The sequence below is a fragment of the Narcine bancroftii genome, chromosome 12, assembly GCF_036971445.1.
Source record: "Narcine bancroftii isolate sNarBan1 chromosome 12, sNarBan1.hap1, whole genome shotgun sequence".
NCBI lineage: Eukaryota > Metazoa > Chordata > Chondrichthyes > Torpediniformes > Narcinidae > Narcine > Narcine bancroftii.
Window position 1 is genome coordinate 28501525 of NC_091480.1, and position 18539 is coordinate 28520063.

Sequence of the window (18539 nt, forward strand, 5' to 3'; positions counted from 1 at the left end):
CTCTCCCTCCCCTTCTCTCTCCCTCCGCTTCTCTCTCCCAACAGATTACTATTCAAGGTCACGAGTGAGATCAATGGATGACAAGCAGTCAATAGTTGCAGTGGTTGACTCAACATACTGGAAGTGGTAATATAATGAGAGCAGGAAATTCTATCAATATTCCACTTTAATGATTACTCTAGCTGATGGAAAGTCTTCCTGGAAGGAAGGAACAGGATCGTCCCGGTGCAAAGAAAGTGAAGTTGAAGGATCTTTGCAAGTCAGGCAACACACATGGAGAGAAATGGACTGTCAACACTTCAGGTCAGTCTTGATAATGTCTCACGACAATCCTGACCATTTCTCTCCATGGAAGCTGCCCGACCTGCTCAGTCCCTCCGACTTCCTTTTTTTTGGCTGCAGTTCCTTGTGTGTTTCTAGTATCGTGCCTGCGATGTCCTCTTAGTGTTGAATAAACCACTGTCAATTCAGTATAAGCAAATACTCTATAAATGTGACAAGAGGATTAAAATTTAATATTAGGTTCAAGAGGGAAAAGAGTGACAACAAATGCATGTCTAATTTCAAAAATATGGTAATTGAAATGATGATGGTAAACTCTGTGGAACTGTTTGATGCAAATTGCAAAGAAAGGGATATTTTATACATATTCTTAACAAACAAAAGCTCTGTGTGTGGAATGTAACTAGGTCGGAGTCAGTCTCAAGCAAAAAGAGATTTACAAAAGCATAATAAAATTGTTAAATAAAGAGAGAAATAAATCATCACCAGCTAAACAAATGGCTGAAGTGCAAAAAAGGGAAGGTTGAGCACAAATTACAAGAAATAAAACAAACCCTCCTATTTCAAAAGGTTTTTACACAGGATAAAAAGTAAAAGGAGGAGAAAGCTATTGGGAATGTGGAACCACAAAAAGCTGATACTATAATGGGTAAAATCCAAACAACAGAAGAAGCTTCTGAGGCATTAATATGCAGAAAGAAATTGTAGTTTAGAGTTGTAAATAATATTTTTGGATTAACAAACTGCAAGTTTGATTATTCCATTACTTTTGAAAAACATTTATATTCTCCTCTCACTTCTCCCATTTAAGTGCAAGGCTTGATGTCCCACCATCGGGGCTGGGTCTTTTAAGAATGCTTCCACCCAACCACCAGACATTAAATTTCAAGGTCTGTTGCAGTGTAAAGCCCAACTTTCTTCTTTCCCTAACTCTCCTGCTTCGAGTGCACCAGAGAGCTGATGCAGCATTCTGATGCTGACCTTCTGACCTTGGAATATTGTTCCAGTTATGTTGAGCCACACATCATTTCACACTCATCTAACTTTCAACTTCACCCTGTTTCTTTTCCCTACCTCTGGAATGTGCAGCTTCCAACTTCTCTTTTTTTTCTCCAAAGCTTGTGTAAGATCGTCATCTTCTCTTGGGCCTTCCATCCTTCTGTCCTCCCTTTTTATTCCTGCTCTGGACCTGAAATGCAAATATGAGAAACCTTGCTGTTTAGGTGGAGTTCTATATAAACGCATAAAAGAACCCCAATGGAAAGTTTCATGAGCGGAATGTTATTCTTCCAAATGCTGCAACAGGCCATGAACAAATTATAGCCTTTCAGGTGGGGGGGGGGGGGGGTTAGAATCATCACAGTCAAATCAAATAAATTACATACAATTCAGAGTGTAGAAACTGGTTGTCCAGTCCACGGGGCTGTGCTGCTACAATGGCCGAAATCCACCCCTGCACATCAACATATTCATTTTGTCCTTTCTCCCTCATGTACTTATCTGGTTTCCCTTTAAATATATCAGCCCCCAATGGATCCCACAAACTACATAACTTCTGGGACTTGGGGACCTGCCCAGTGCCTGAATGAAAATCGCTGCTGCTTTGGGCTGGTGCTGTGTAGAGCAACATCTGCATAATATCACAGTGGGGTCTTGTTCCTGCAGATCTTCACTGCACAGTGATTTAGGAGCTGTGGGAGCGATTGGGCTGGAAGCAGGCACATTCGGAATAAAGAAACATTTGAAACTCAAATGTCAGCAAAGTGTGCTTTATCTCTCCAACTGCTGCTTGTGGCCCAGGGGAAACAACGTGAGAGGTACAATAAATACTCGAGGATACATTTGGAATACTGACAGCCTGCTTTCCCCAGTGCAAAATGGAGGCAAAGACTTTCAGCCACTTGACAACCGTCATGATATTTTGCAACTAATGTCGGTGTCAGCCACCAAGCACATCACTGATTGCAGCTAGGAAGAGCTGACTGCAGAGGCAAAGAAAATTATTCTCCAACTGAGCTGTTGGAATCCTGTGTCTGCTACCTGCACAGACTGCCAGGGAGTGCAGATGGTGGTCAGAGGAAGGCATGGGTGATAACTCTGTAATGATAAGCGCCTGAAGCCATGATTTACTTCAACAGTGTTGTTTACTTCAATATAGATTGTTAACGTACTCAGACAGCAGCAATAGAAATGAACCTGGTGTAATATTTAAAATAATATTTTTTTATTATTAAGTACCTTATCTAACTTATCAAAACTTTACCCCAACTATGCGCAACTATGTGTGTGTGTGTGTGTGTGTGTGTGTGTGTGTGTGTGTGTGTGTGTGTGTGTGTGTGTGTGTGTGTGTGTGTGTGTGTGTGTGTGTGTGTGTGTGTGAAAATATCCCAAACCATTAAAGTTCGGGCCCAATTCTCAAAAGGAAGTTCAAAATCCAGTCTCAGAAATCCAGTATTGATACGAAGAATCTTAAATTGATGCAAAGAAGTTCACAAAGTAGGTGGGTGAGACCGGGGTGACAAACTCTTTATAAAATCACAAAATCCTTGTCGAGGTGCTTCCAACGAAATGTCTTTTTCAGACCAGTGGCAATCAAAACTCCCCCTCTCTGTGTAGGAAACATGAGGCGAATGATTATTCCCACAGAGCTTCTAAGACCCTTTCATAGGTCAGCTGAAATGCAGTTATTCCTTCTGCTTTTGTGGACCATTTGCTACAAGTGACATTCACAATGGTCACAATCCAAATTCCTCTGCTTTCAGAACTCTTTTGTGGGTCAGCCGTTCAGAGTGACCTTCCCTTTTGATCATGGAGTGGTATTTTCATTCCCCTATAACACAGAGAAATCAGACAGATTGTCTATTACCACACGAGGCCACTTCAGCACAGTATCACTTCCAAGAGCTCCTTGCTCCTGTCTCCTTAAAAATGGGCCTTGAACATACAACTTGTTGGTCACATGGTCTCTGCACCTCCAGGCACTTCCTCTCTCCTGAGAAGTATCGAACTTGGGTACATGCTGTCCCAGCCTGTCAATCCACAGTCAATCACAAGCAGAATGTGATTCCTCCAAATGATGCAGTGGGGTCATGAACAAAAGATATCTGTGGTATATCAAACATTTAGAAAGTGCACAACTTCTCCAATGTGACAGATGTGCAGATTCTTTTAGTCCCTCAGTTTTGTCCCTTATTCTTAGATTTTTCTCACTCCCCTCTCAGCTTCTGTAGAACCCCAGTCCCCGCACCCCCCCCTCACCTGCCATCTCCAATCAGTATCGCGGGGAAAATGGCCATTGTCATTAGTGTGCTGAGTTTTTCCAGGCTAAATCTTAATAATTACTAGCTCACAGAATATGGACTTCACTGACACTGCCCATTATTAGTCACCCTGAACTCAGGATGTATTGTAGATCTGCATTCAGACTAGCTAAAATATCTGAAAGACTGAAAGTTTAACTAGCAATCCAATACTCTTTTCCATACTGTCACCAATAAAGCATCCTCAGCCCAGAGGAAGCTGAGAAGAAGTTCCTCAGAAGAAAAGGAAGAGAAAGCAATTCACTCCAATGGATTTCATTACTGGAATTTAAATTCTCCAGTTGCCTGTTGTCTTTGGATCTCGGATCCAAGCCCCTGAATCCTTCTCCAAGGCACCCTGCTAACATACCTATGAACATATCCTTCACTCTGTCAGTCTAATGGAGTACCAGGGAGGATGGCATGGATATTCCAGGGCTTGCCACAACAACGGGCAAGAATTCAAGAAAGAAAGCCCCAGGCCTAAAATAAGGTTTCTATTCAAGGGGAAGGTGGTGGGGATCAATTTCTTCCATTTGGCAGGCTAAAATCCTAGGTTCAGATGTAGGCTGACATGATATGACTTCTAACCACCTGCTCAATCCTCGACTGGAAATGGAAAGCTCGTGTCCCGGAGTCCCTCATATTCCCATCTCATGTTACTTGGAGCTGACCTGTGGTTGCTCAGGGTTCAGAAGGATGGCACACTTTTGTTCCTTGTAGCATTTACCATCGGATGGATATGGGCATCAATGTGACAACTGGCATCGTAAATTGTTTTGAATTTCTGGGATACAGATTGATGGGAAGCAAAAGCACGAGCATTGTCGTGGGCTTCTCTTCTGTATTTGGTGAAATCTCTTCAAACTGAATCGGTTCCAGATTGTGGTTCAGCTCTTGTTGCTGCAAGAATTTGCAATGTTTACATTCAGGTGTAACATTAGTTACACGTGCACAATGCCAAGGGAACGATCTGTAACTGGCCAGCAGTGCTACAAAAAACATATGCAGAATCCACCATACCAGCTGTGCACTTGCTAATGAGATAATAATGAGAAATGGGAAATTAAACTGATAGTCTTTCTGCAGGGAGCAACAGAGAAAGGGATTAAAAATGTAGTTGCTGCATTGTCTGTGATTACATGGGAATATGTTATGAAAAAAGGCAAGAGGATAAAGGACAGGTGTTTCATCCTCTGTACTCCCTTTGCAAAGGCATGATGGTCTTCATTGTTAGAGGGACTGAATTTAGGAACAGGGAGGTTATGCTCCAACTGTACAAAGCACTCATGAGGCCGCATCTGGAGTACCGAGTACAGTTCTGATCTCCTTACTTGAGGAAGGATGCACTGGCTTTGGAGGTGGTAAAGAGGAGGTTCACCATGTTGATTCCAGAGATGAGTGATACTGTGCTGAAGTGGCCTCGCCTATGAAGAGAGTTTGAGTCGTCTGGGACTGCACTCGCTGGAATTTAGCATGAGAGGGGATCTTACATAAATGTATAAAATTATGAAAGGCACAGATAAAATAGAGGTAGGTAAGTTGTTCCCATAGGTGGGAGAGACTAGAACTTGGGGACATGGCCTCAAGATTCAGGGTAGTAGATTTAGGACAGAGATGAGGATGTATTGCTTTTCCCCAAAGGGTGGTAAATCTATGGAATTCTCTGCCCATGGAAGCAGTGAAGGTGACCTTAGTAAATATATTTAAATCAAGATTGTATGGATTTTTGACATAGTAGGGGAATTAAGGGATAAGGCAAGAAAGTGGAAATGAACCTGTCATCATTGCTTGATGTCATATTCTTGCTCTTATTTCTTATATTCCCACATTCTAAGGACACCCTCAAATTAAGCACAGCACCTGGAGAAAACCTGGGCCTTCCTACTGATTTAAATCCTGATTTTGTGCATTCAACTTACAGTACAGGAATCGGGCATGCAGGCCAAGACGAGTTGCCATAACTTTATTCACTTCCTCTCACCTTCTACAGATATCCTTTTTTTCCCCACCTCTTAATTGTTCCACCTCCTCTTTAGACACAACATATCATTTGTTTCGCTCTCTCCAGTGGCAGTGACTTCCACATCCTCAATGCTCAGTATCTCCACAAATGGAAAGATATTTCCCGTAACTACACTGCTAATGTGTTTCATTATCTTTTGGACTTTTAGGTCATCGCTAGAGGGTAGGACCATATCCTGCCAACATTTCTTCATGGTTGTATCCTTTCAGCTAACGAAAAAAATATTAGTTTGCTTGTCTGCATTGCTTGAAGCGCCAGTTTATCCTCAAACACCATGGAATGCTCCATGGAATGGATTTACAGAAAGCTTTCATTGAGATTCTGAATGAAAGGCTGCTTCATAAACTTTTACCTTCAAGCAATTCCAGTGCGAGCTGATTGCACCTTATCCACTCTCCTTATTGAATTGCAGATCTGTGCTAACGTGAGGATTACTTCACCTCCACAACTTCGGTCTACCGTGATCCTGTCTCAGAACATCTGCTGCTGAAGCTCCCATAGTTACCTGGGAATCCTAAGACCTAATTATTCCCAAACTATCCTGGTTCTACTCTCCAAAAATATAAGATCATCCAAACAAATCTGCTTCAAGTATTTTGGCTTCTATAGAATCCTTTTCACCGTCCTGTGCTCATTGATACAGAATCTGATTGCCAAATGGCTGTGATGTGAATGAGAGCATCATCAGACCCTTTCTAAGGGGGTCTGCAAATGAATGCAGTGGTCTTTGTTGAGGATCATAAATCAATACATCAGAGTACAGGCCCTTTGGCCCATGATGTTGTGCCAATCTATACATACCTTTAAAAAAACCCCTCCTTATCCCACCAAGACCACCTGTAAATTTCAGGAACAAAATTAGATTTTCCATCTGGGCACTCCCCAACTGGATGGCATTAAATCAATTGATCTCCTTTCTGCTAGCCTACTGTCTGCTCTCTTTCCCTTTGTCTTCTTTCCTTTAGCTCTTCGCCCCCCCCTTCTCTCTCCATTCACTGAGATTTCCCTCCTCCCCCTGCATGCTGTTGTGCCCTCCCTCCCTCCCTCATCTACATATTGCCTCCTGCCTTTGGGACAGTGCTTCTCTCCCTGCCCATCTTCCCACCATTCTGCTTGGGCACTTGCCTACATTTTTCCCTACCTAGCTGAAGGGCTCAAGCCTGAAACGTTGGTTATGTATCTTTACATTTGCTACATAAAGTATTCTGTTTGACCAGCTGAGTTTCTCCAACATTGTATTTTTACTCAAAGCTCTCAATTTTTCTTTCATACATGCACCTGTCTAAGAGTCTCTTAAATGTCCCTATTGTTCCAGTCTCCACCACCACCCCGGGCAATGCATTCCTAGAACCCACAACTGCCTGTGTCAAAAGGCTATCCCTGGTGTCTCCCCTAAACCTTCCTCCCTTCACATTGTACAGAGGTCTTCTGATGTTTGCTACTGCTCTGAGAGAAAAGCACTGGCTGTCCCCCTCTCAGAATCTTGTAGACATCTATTAAATCACCTCTCATCCTTCTTTGCACCAAAGAGAAAAGTTCTAGCTCAGCTAACCTTTGCTCATTAGACATATTTTCCAAACCAGGCAACATCATGGTAAATTTCCTTTACACCCTCTCCATGGCTTCCACATTCCTCCTGTAAAATGATGATTTGCTGTGGAGAGGCATTATCTCCACTATCCCAGCGATGAAAATGAAACAATAGGCACTTACAGGTGGCCAGAATACCCCGATATAAAGCCACATATTTCTATCCCTATGCGGCTGTCGGGAGGCCACCTGAAAGAGCAGGTGGTGTCTCCGAGGTGCACTTTCCAACCCTCCTCCAAGAGGGATAATCGCCGGAGCACTGAAGTCCCCCTAGGCACCTGAATGCAGCTGCCTGAAAGCGACTGCTAAGAGGATGAAAATCAGCTGGTGAGCACCTGACAGCCCCCTCCTCGTTGTCCCAGCCCCCAGTGCGGGACGTCAGGGCAGTGGCAGCCAGCGCAGATCGTCAGTGCTGGGACGGCCGGCGCCGGATGTCGCTGGCTGCCCCAGCCTTGATGTCCCATACCGGCTGCCCCAACCCTGACAGCCTGAAGGGACAGGAGCCAGAGTGTGCTCTGAGGCACCTCCTGTGCAGCTATCCCTTTCAGGTGGCCAGCGCTGCGCTTTTAGCACTGCCACCTGAACAACCATTCCACAGGTCTGAATCCGCTTCTGCAGGCATATTCTTGGCGGAGAATGCACCTGAAAGCAGCTGATATTGACTGTCACTGAAAAATCATCTGCTCTGTGAGAGATACATCATGGGCTTCCCAAAACTTGACCTTACAGGGCAATGGACAGTCGGCAACCAAATGCTGCTGACAGGCACATTGCAGGGTTCAGGAGTGCAACTTGAGAAAATGTTTGGGAATGAAAAATTGATCCTACATTGAGAGAATGTAAATATTGTAAAAATTGTAGTGATATATTTGCTGCAGTGAATTACTTTGTGAAGTGCTTGAAGAGATTCCGAATGTCACCAAATACCCTTGATTCAGAACAAGAAAATATTCCAGAGGGTTGTTAACTCGGCCTACGACATCACAGTCACCAGACCACTTCATCGAGCACATCAACATGAGGCAGAGTCTTAAAAAAGGCAGCCTCTATCCTCAAAGGACCCCCCCTACCCACCACCCAGGTCACACCCTCTTCACTCTGCTCCCATCAGGAAAGAGGTACAGGAGCTTAAAGACAGCACTCAGCAGCACAAGGACGGCTTCTTCCCCGCTGAATAATCAATGAACCAAAGGCACTGCCTTACTTTTTGTGCACTAGTTTGTTTTTTTAAAAATTTATTATTGTAGAAGTGGTTTATTTGAATGTTTACACTATGACACCGCCGCAAAACACCAGATTTCATTGCTGGTTCATGACTATAAATTCTGACGACAGATGAACATGCTGTATTGCACAATTATGTGTTATGAATAAGGTATAATAAATTATCATTTTGAGAAATAAATAACACTATCTTGGGCCCTAATCAGTGAGACACAATAGGGATTTGACAGTGGGTTGAACTGAAAACCCTGGAGTATGTGCCCCAGAACATTTTGGGTATCTGAAAGTGTTTGCTAACAGTCACAAATGTTCATAACAATCAAATACTATTAAAAATAATTGTAATTAAAAAGTTAAATTGTTAAAAAAAAATGAAGACACCAAAAAAACAGTTTGAAAGAACGAAATACATTTTAATATTATAAATTATAGTAGAACTTTCATTCTGGTCCCTTGAGATTGTTGTGCTGTCAGACAACTATGTGTTACCCTTATTATTATCCTAATGAACTTTTCCTCTATGCTTCATTTCTTTTTTATAGTTTTCCAGTGAATCAGCTGAATTTGAATGAAAAGTTCATTTGGAACCCTGTAGAATTTAACGGTCATGAGTGATCAGATCAACATGAGCCAGATATTGAACCATTGGTTTTACAGAAGAATCAGATACCATGGTTATACTCCATTTTAATTAATACAAGCAGAATAAATGAGATGGACTATTTCTTGAGGAAAGCTGGAAGAACTCAATGGGTCAAGCAGCATCTGTGGAGGGAAGAGGTATAAGGTGTCATTTCGGATTGAGATCCTGCATGAACTACCGAGGAGAAGAGGAAAGATTGCCAGTGTTTAGAAGCATGAGGGAGGGGTGGTTTGGAAGCTGGTAGGTGATAGATGGGCCCAAATAGAGAGGAGTTGATGGGGAGTTGGAATCAGGTGAAAAGGAGGAAGGAATGGTTCACAAAGGGAGAAGAAAACCAAATCAGCAGGTGAGTACATATGGGAGAAGAATACTGAAATTGGAAAATTCTAAATTCATATCATTGCATTATTAGCTGCCCAAGCAGACCCATCCACTTGTGCAACACAGAAACAGCTGGTCCTATTTGCCTGCATGTAGCCCAAATCCTTATAACCTTTGCTATCTATGTACCTGTCCAGATGTTGTACTCGTCCCCACTCTACCACTTCTTCTGGCAGCTTATTGCATGCATACTCCATGCCTGTTGTGTGAAAAGCTTGCCTCTCAGATCCCCAACAATGAATGTGAGGTGTTGTTTGTTTTACCAGTTTCTGTTTGATCTCTCCATAGCAATGGAGGAGGCCAAGGACAGTCAGGTCAGCATGAGAGTGGCCAGGAAAGGATAACAGGCCCTTTTGGTCCACGAGCCCGTGCCGCCAAATTACACCCAATTGACCTACAACCCTGGTATGTTTTGAATGGTGCGAGGAAACCGGAGCACCCGGAGGAAACCCACACAGATACGGGGAGAATGTACAAACTCCTTACAGACAGCACTGGATTTAAACCCCGTCCCGATCGCTGGTGCTGTAACAGCATTGCACTAACCCCTACGCTAATCTTGCCAGCCTTATTTAATGATCTGCAATCAAAGCTCAAGATGACCATTTCAGAGCACAGATGCTTTGCAAAAAGTCATCTGACCCATGAGTTTTATTTCATCACTGTCTGCTGAAATTAATGGAACTGTTGAATCTGAGTCAGGACTTTCTGAGCACGTTCAGTGCTCTGAGTTCCCATTACAGAATTGCTGAAACTGCAGCAACTTGATACTTCAATTTTGGACACCATGAGGAATCCAACATCAGAGAGTAGTTTGAGTGAGAGGCCTTCAAAGTCATTTTGAATTGTCATTCCCTTTTCCCTGCAATGAAGTTGTGGAACACTGCTCTAGGACCCTGCTGCTGGTGACCTAACCTGGTCAGCTGGATAGGTCTCACTGATCTTCTTAATCTGGATTGCTCTGCCATTCATGGGCAAACATATTGCCAAATGAGGGAGCAGGTGTTTTGTTCTCAAATTAAAATTGCACTTGTATGCTAATTGTGGAGGGGAATATCAGGAAAACACGAACCATTCCTCATCGAGAGGTCAGCAGTGGAAAGGTCTAAGAACTTCAAATCCTTGGGTGTCAACATCTCTGAAGATCTGTCCTGGGGCCTCCATGTTGATGCAATCACAAGGAAGGCTCGCCAGCAGCTGTACTTGGCGAGAAGTTTGAGGAGGTTTGGTATCTCACCAAATACTCGTGCAAATTTCTATAGGTGTACCATGGAGAACATTCTGACTGGTTGCACCACTGTCTGGTATGGAGTTGCCAATGGGCAGGACAGGAAAAAAACTACAGAGAGTTGTGAACTCAGCCTCTGTCATCATGGGCATTAGGTCTTCATTTCATTGAAGACATCTACAAGAAAGCAGGACCCCATCACCCAAGCCATGCCCTTTTCACACTGCTGGCATCAGGAAAGAGGTACAGGAGCCTGAAGGCAAACACCCAGTGGCACAAGGGCAGCTTCTTCCCCTCTCCCATCAGGTTTATGATTGGACAATAAACCACAGACACTACCTCACTCTCGTCTTTTGCATTGATTTATTTATTTTTAATGATGAAAATTAAAGCAATTAAAGCCACAAAACAATGAATTTCGTGACATGTTCATGACAATAAATTTTGTTCGGATCATAAAATTCCATAAAACATTTACACTATACTACACTTTTAATGAAGTTAACCTCACAGAACGATTACAGAATAATATTTGACACTAAGTCACTTGAAACTATTTTATCATTAATAAGGTGTGGGATAGGCCCTGCCTTCAGCAGTACCATGCATGGTTACAAATGAGGCTCCAAACTGTAGGAGCTGGAACCCAGAACTCAATGCTTGCTAAACATAAATGGAGTGTCCAATTTACAACATTATGTGAACCTACAACCAACAGAACAAAGCTCTCCAGACCTTCTACATACAGTCAGAAAAGTCTGTGGAGGCTTGCAAATCATCCCCAACCTCAATGGTAACAGAGACAATGACATGAGTGCCCACACGAGGCTGAAGTATAAAGCTTCCTGGGTCCTTGGTGTTGCTGAAGCCAGCCTTCGATTAATTTGCTTCCCTGTGCAAAGTAGAAGACCAGCCAACAATTCAGATTGGTGCTCCAAAACCAACCCTGCATCGAGTCAGTTCCTGTACCATTCGTAACTTTGAAATCTATCCTATAATGTGAAAAAAAATTAAAATATATTATTATATTCATTTTCAGAATCTGGGTGTTGTCCCTAATTGGGTTTTAGAAGGTGTTAGGGAGCCATCCTCTTGAACTACTCTCATCCTCTGGGGAAAGCATACCCACAATAACCCTACAGTCGGGTGGTAGCAAAGCCTCAAGTCCCATCACGTTGAGCAAAGGCCCTCAGGGCCATGTGCTCAACCCGCTATTGTTGAAGATTGTTCAGCCACTTTCAATTCTAACAAACTCATTATATTTGTGAACGATACAACTGCAGTTGAACCTCATCAGCAACAATGATGAGTTGCATTACAGAAAGGAGGTTGAAAGGCTAGTAAAATTTAGACAAGACAAAGGAGATGATTGTGAGCTTCAGGAGGACGAATGTCCACTCCCCATGACATAACAATAGCTCCGTCGTAATGAGAATGGGAAGCACTAAGTTCCTTGGTGTCCATTTAAAGGATGACCTATCCTGGAATCACAGCACCTCCTCATTAGTCAGGAAGGAGCAGCATTACCTGTACTTCCTAAGGAGGCTGAGGAGAGCAAGGATACTGGCCCCCAACTTAACAACCTTTTATAGGAGCACAAATGAGAGTATCCTGTCTGACCACATCATTGTGTGGTTTGGTAGCTGCAAAGCATTGGATCAGGTGTCACTACAGAGGATCATCAAAAATGGCTGATAAGATTACTTGAGTCTCCCTTTCCTCTATTGATGACATTTTTTTTACTGGAAGCATTGCTTAAATAGGGCTCAAATGGGCATTTCCATCCAGCACAGAGTATCTTTGACTCACTACCATCAAGAAAGAGGTTTTGAGCATCAGAATCAGGACTTCTAGGCTGGGGAATAATGAACAGTATCCTGTAACTAAGTAAATCATCCATACACACACACACACACACACACACACACACACACACACACACACACACACACACACATATATTATACACACATATATAAAATGTATTTATTTTAAATTATATCTTTATGAATATATCTACTGTGTATTGTGTGTATGTCTGTGCACTGTGGTGTGGTGAAACACTGTTTCATCAGGTTTTACGTGTACAGTCAGATGATAATGAATTTAAACTTGAACAAGGGTTTAGACCCAGCAACAATAAAGGATTGATGATATATTTTCTCATCAGGATTGATGAGAATCTTCTAATGGTGGCATTCTCACACATCTGCAGCCCTTATCTTTCTTAAGATGGTTTTATATGTTCTGATGGGTTTATTGAAGAATGCAGTAAATGGGCCAAATGGCCTTCTCTAATAGAAGATTGGTGCAATTTGTACAGCATCAATATCTGACTCCTTGTTGATCTTCTGTAATCAAGGATTATTTGGAGCAGAGGTGGCTCTGGGGTGATCTGCCTGGGACTGGAGAAATGAAATGAGTCAATGCATCATAGAATGCACAGAAATCCGATTCTGAGGTCGACAGGAAAGCACTTAAAGGTGCTGGCTCACTAATGAGACATGGGAAATTCTTCCCAGTAAGCCTCAGAAACCTGCAAAATTAGGTCCTAACAGGCAGCATGGACCAAAATGAACCAGCTCTGAACTAATAAGCTGCATGTTGCAGACACTGCCATCTGAGACCCACTTCTCCGAGTTAATGATCAGTTAATGAAACAACCATCTCCTCTTATTCCATGATTTGAGTGAGAGCTGCAGCATAAAGGAGGCCAGATTACGTTTAATTTTCCAGTCAATTTGACCTTGAAAGGCCAATGCAACCAGGAATAGCTCTCTTTGAAAGTACTGATGGAGCTTCCACGTGCCTCTAAGGTGGACTAGGCTCAGCATCGGCTTTCCACAGCTAACCTCCAGCATAATGAGACCTCAGCAGTGATATTGACTGCGCTTGAGATGACCTGTATCTAACAATAGTCAGGTGTACATTTCATATCAGAGAAGCAAGCACTCCGAGCGAATTGCTGGGTTTAGAGACTCACACCGTGATAAGATTTTACAAGGATGGGTCAGCACTAAATATTGCTCAGTTGCTAAACCTAAAATTGAAGATGATTTTTTTTTAAAGATCTTGGGAGTTCTTGTTTTCTAATAATTAACTGAAAGTAAGCAAACCAGCAGATTGGCAAGACAGCACCAACACGTGAAACATTCATGAGGCTCTGCATTAGAGGATCGGTCTAGAAGAAAAGGAATTAAAACCGATCTCTTGGAGTCTTGTGAGCAGCACAGTGCTACTACCTCTCTGCTCCAGTGACCCATGGGTTCCAGCCTTATCGCTGGTGCTGTCTATTTGGAGTTTGCATGTGCTGCTCATTATTGTGTGGGTTTCCTCCAGGTGCTTCAGTTTCCTTTCACATCTCAAAGGCACTGTAAATTTCCTCAAGTATATAGAGTAGGTGAAGAAAGTTGATGGGAATAGGTCAATTTAAATTTAGATTTTAAATATTTTTGAAAAGTTAAGTTTAGACATACAGCACAGTAACAGGCCCTTTTGGCCCTCGAGCCCGTGCCGCCCAATTACTGGTACACCCAATTGACCTACAACTTGAAACATTTTGAAGGGTGGAAAGGAGGGCGGTCCTCACGGAGAAAACCTACGCCTAAACAGGGAGAACTAACAAACTCCTTACAGACTGCACCTGATGCAAACCTGGGTTGCTGGCGCTGTAACAGCATTATGCTAACCGCTACGGTAACCGTGGTGACCACAAGGAAAATTAGTGAGTAATGGAATTGCCCCGCGAGACAGCAGACAGTTGGTAGCCCAAGGTGATATCCTTCTACGTCATATGTAAATACAAGCATACCCCGCTTTACGAATACTCGCTTTACGCAAATTCACTTTTACAAAGAACCTGTGCTTGCTATCTGAAAGAAATTTGAATGGGTTTTCGTTTTTATGAAAATAGTCTTCGATAGTAGTGGATGGGTCTTCACTTTACAAAAGGCTCACAAAAGGTTTCATAGGAATGCTCAACTTTTGTCAAGCGGGGTATACCTATATAGAAAAGCTGGAAAGACAATCTGAGAAATATATTACATCACGAGAAAAGTAGTTCTCTTCCATCTTTTATCAGAATATGAAAGTGAGGATAAAGGACTTACAGAGAATGAAGTTGGCAGTAGAAAATCATGTGATATCACTATGTCATGAAGTAAGTCCAAGTACAATTGGCAATCTTAATTTGCATATTTGTTAAGATATTTAGCAAAAACACACAATCAGCTGGTCTTGCTGCATCCATAGGAGGCAAAGATGTATTACCGATGTTTCAGGCCTGAGCCTTTCTTCAAGGTTATAAGCAAAAATCAGGCTTAATTAAAGACTAAAGAGAAAGAGGGAAGAATGGGAAGGGGGAAAGAGTCCAGACCAACAGTTCACAGGTGTTAATTGGATATGATAAGAGGAAAGGTGCAAATTGATTTTGGCTCTGTGAAAAGAAACAGAAGGGAGAGAGAGAGAGAGAGAGAGAGAGAGAGAGAGAGAGAGAGAGAGAGAGAGAGAGAGAGAGAGAGAGAGAGAGAGAGAGAGAGAGAGAGAGAGAGAGAGAGTGAAGAGGAAACAGGGAAGAAGATGGAGGAGGGGAATTTAACGGAAACCAGAGAAGTCGCCATCCAAGTTGGAGGTGCTCAGATGGAAGGTGAGGTATTGTTCCTCTAATTTGCAAGTGGTCATATGGAGGGCAGGATCCAAGGTCTCCAACAGGCCCACAAAATAACTGAAACAAAGTCAACTTAAAAAGGGACAAATGAACCAGCGAAGCCTTTTTGTTATTTCTGTCCTTTGACTCATGGCTGCGTCAAGTAGATGAATATACACAAATGGATCTTCCCCAATTGCGCTTAAATGCATGAATCCATTCCCACAAGTCATTTTTTATATTACATCAAACCCCATAACTTGGTTGAGAAACTCTGCACAAAGGAGGCCAAAAGCAGTTAATTTTAGCTTACCGTAGCAATATACAATTCTTTAACTGACATTCCTTCCCCTACCTGTCCTACTTACTTGCACTAATTTGTTATTTTTAGCAAAGGTAGACTCATTCATCGTAATGCGCTTGTCAAGGTCATCTGCAAATATTACGAACAGCTGAATTCTGAGTACCTATCCTTTTGGGACTCCGATAGTTGCAGCTCATTCACAACAACGATCTGTTTTCTCTCATGAACTAATTTTCCATCTATCGATTGCATCGAGCCTTCACTTTTTCTCTGAGCCCTTCGTGAAATATCTTGTCAAAAGCCTTCAGAAATTCAAGATCTAGAAGAGTGACCCATATTTACCTCCATCCACCAAATGAGGAGAAGCCAATGACAAATTGTGACCTTCATTCAGAAAACTCACTTCGGATTATTACCTGACAATCAGATGAAGCTTAATTGTTACTTTGACAATAGACTTTATTCTCTAGCCCAGTTATTCTCAACCCTTTTTTTTGGCGATGCCCCTCCCCCCTCCCAACTTAGGATTCTGCTCAAAGTTTATGGGCCCCCTTCCCTGTGAAGTAGCCAGGTCTTGGTTTATTCCATTCTTCTCTCCTACGGACTACATTAAAAAAACCAGAAAAATATTTAAGTTACTTGAGACTTTATTTTTTAGATGTGCTGTGTCCGTCATAGGTCCCCTGCAGAGAATGGCTGCAACTAGCCCATTATCAACATCATTATCCAATACTGGATATATTATGTTTACATCTCTGGTATCTTCTTAAAAACTGTAATTACTCATTTGAACATTCCACTTTTATTCCCAAATCAGCAAAAAGGATAAAGTTCAAATTTATTTTCACGTGTACCAAGGTGCAGTGATGCAGGTTGTTTTGCAAGACATCTCATAGCCCCAAACACAGCACAGAAGTACAGAAATGTATAGTTACAGTTGGTGGCATCATTTTAATATTTTGGTGCTTATTTGGGCGTTTGATCATGTTTGATAAGAAACTGTCCTGAAATCTGGTGATGCATTATTTCATATTTTTGAATTTTCTTTCAGATGGGAGAGGGGGGTAGGTGACGAGAGTATGGCTAGGGTAGGACAAGACTTTAATGGATTGGCAGGGCATCAGCAGTTACAGATGGAGCCGATGGCAAGGAAGGGATATGCACGATGACCTGAACCACATTCACAACCCTTGCCAATTTCTTGAGGTCTTGGGCAGAGCACTTCTCACACCACACAATGATGCACCCTGATAGTGTGCCGTTAGGGATGTAGGAGTTGTTGAGGACTGCTGGTGACATGCCAAATTTCTTCAGACTTCTGAGGATCTAAGGGCACTGCAGCACCAGGACAAGTCACTGGATTCGTTTTCCCCATAGGAACTTAAAACTGACGACTAGCCCCGCCTCAGCACCATTGATGTGAGCCAGATAACGAGCTTCGGGATTTTTCCTTCCAAACTAAAAACGATCTTTCAGCTCCTGACGTTAAAAAAAAAGAATGGTTGCTTCCATTATTTTCTGTTTTTGTTTCAGATTTTCATCATGTTCAGCCTTTCCCCTGAAGGGGATTAGCAAACCAAATACTTCTAAAGCTCCCATCGGGGAAGAGATGCAGGAGTAGCAGAGCCACCACTACCAGGCTGAGGAACAGCTTCTTCCCAAGGCAGGATACAAACCAACATCTCTGGATCAGTGGTCAAGAACTCTGGCTGCTTGTCCAGGAACTAACTTCACCACCACACTATTCTATCCTTTGAGGAGCAGACACACAGCTAATGACTAAAATACTTCCAGACAGCCTTGGATTCATCCTGTTTTGGAATTTCACTTTAATTCTAGATTAATGATGGACAGTGAGGACCAGGTAGATCTAATAGTTAGTAACCAAGTGTGAGGTCATTTTTTTTCTCTCCAAGGTTATTTGTATGTGAGTATGTTAATATATCAGAGTCTGACAAACAATAACCAAATTCAAATTACTTTCAACTTCCTTAAACATTTGAATGAACGTAATCTAAAAAAGATTTTAGTAAAATAAACCTACCTCCTAGTGGCCCAGTTGATAATTATCTCTTGATCAACATTTTAAAAATTCAAATGATCTCCTTATTATCTTATTTCTATTTATAGAAGCATGACGCGCGCAAATTGGTTCTTTTCCTATTTGTCTTTTAAAGCAGTTCCTTGGGGTTGAGGAGGATTTTATCCTCTCCAGTTCTGAGGAGTGGAGAATGCCTCCAAATTAATACTTTTAAGATATCTTCACTGCATATCCCATTTCCACTGCCCCTTAGTCAACATTGACCAAACTACTGAGGTTTGCAAAAATAAAATTAATTTGTTCAAGTCAAGCTCGTCAGAGTGGGTGACATTTGACCTGGAGAAACTCGGCAGGTCAAACAGTGTACTTTAAATGGCAACAATAAAGATACATAACCAACATTTCAGGCTTAAGCCCTTCATCAAAGTAGGGAAAAATGTAGACAGGTGCCCGAACAGAATGGTGGGGAAGGAGGTGCAGGGGGAGGAGCACAGTCCTGAAGGCAGGACGCAATAGGTGGATAAGGGAGAGAGGGCACAGCAGCAAGCGGGGGAGGGGGGGGAGCAGGGATGGCTCTGTGAGTAGAGTGGGAAGGGGATGGAGAGCTAAAAGAAAGAAGACGAGGAAAGGGAAGCGAGACATTGGGTGGCATACTGGCTTAAGTCCTACAGTATGTTTTGCTGCTTCTTGGACACGTACATCTGGTGTTAGAAGTATGAGAAGCATGATTTGTAGATAATAGGAAGGAAATAAAAATCTTAGTAAGGAAAGTTTTTGTAATGCCTCATAAGAACATTGGAAGGCTTTTCAAAGTGGGTTTCAAGTGCGAGCAGTATTCAGTGGGCAAAGTACAGTTGCGCCTAATGTGTGCAGCGT

At 42.4% G+C, this 18539-nt stretch overlaps 1 long non-coding RNA gene across 6 annotated transcripts in view; it reads left to right on the forward strand.

Annotated features, from left to right (window-relative positions):
• Positions 1–9748, forward strand: part of LOC138747556 (uncharacterized) — a 32697-nt gene extending 22949 nt beyond the window's left edge. For 2 of the 6 annotated variants that reach the window (XR_011347543.1, XR_011347538.1), the window contains exon 3: positions 45–492. This is a non-coding gene — a long non-coding RNA (uncharacterized lncRNA). Of the gene's footprint in view, positions 1–44; positions 493–1947; positions 2036–5755; positions 5771–6019; positions 6035–9733 lie in introns of those variants that run through there. The other 4 variants (XR_011347542.1, XR_011347541.1, XR_011347540.1 and 1 more) reach the window with 4 other exon arrangements.
• The last annotated feature ends 8791 nt before the right edge of the window (positions 9749–18539 follow it).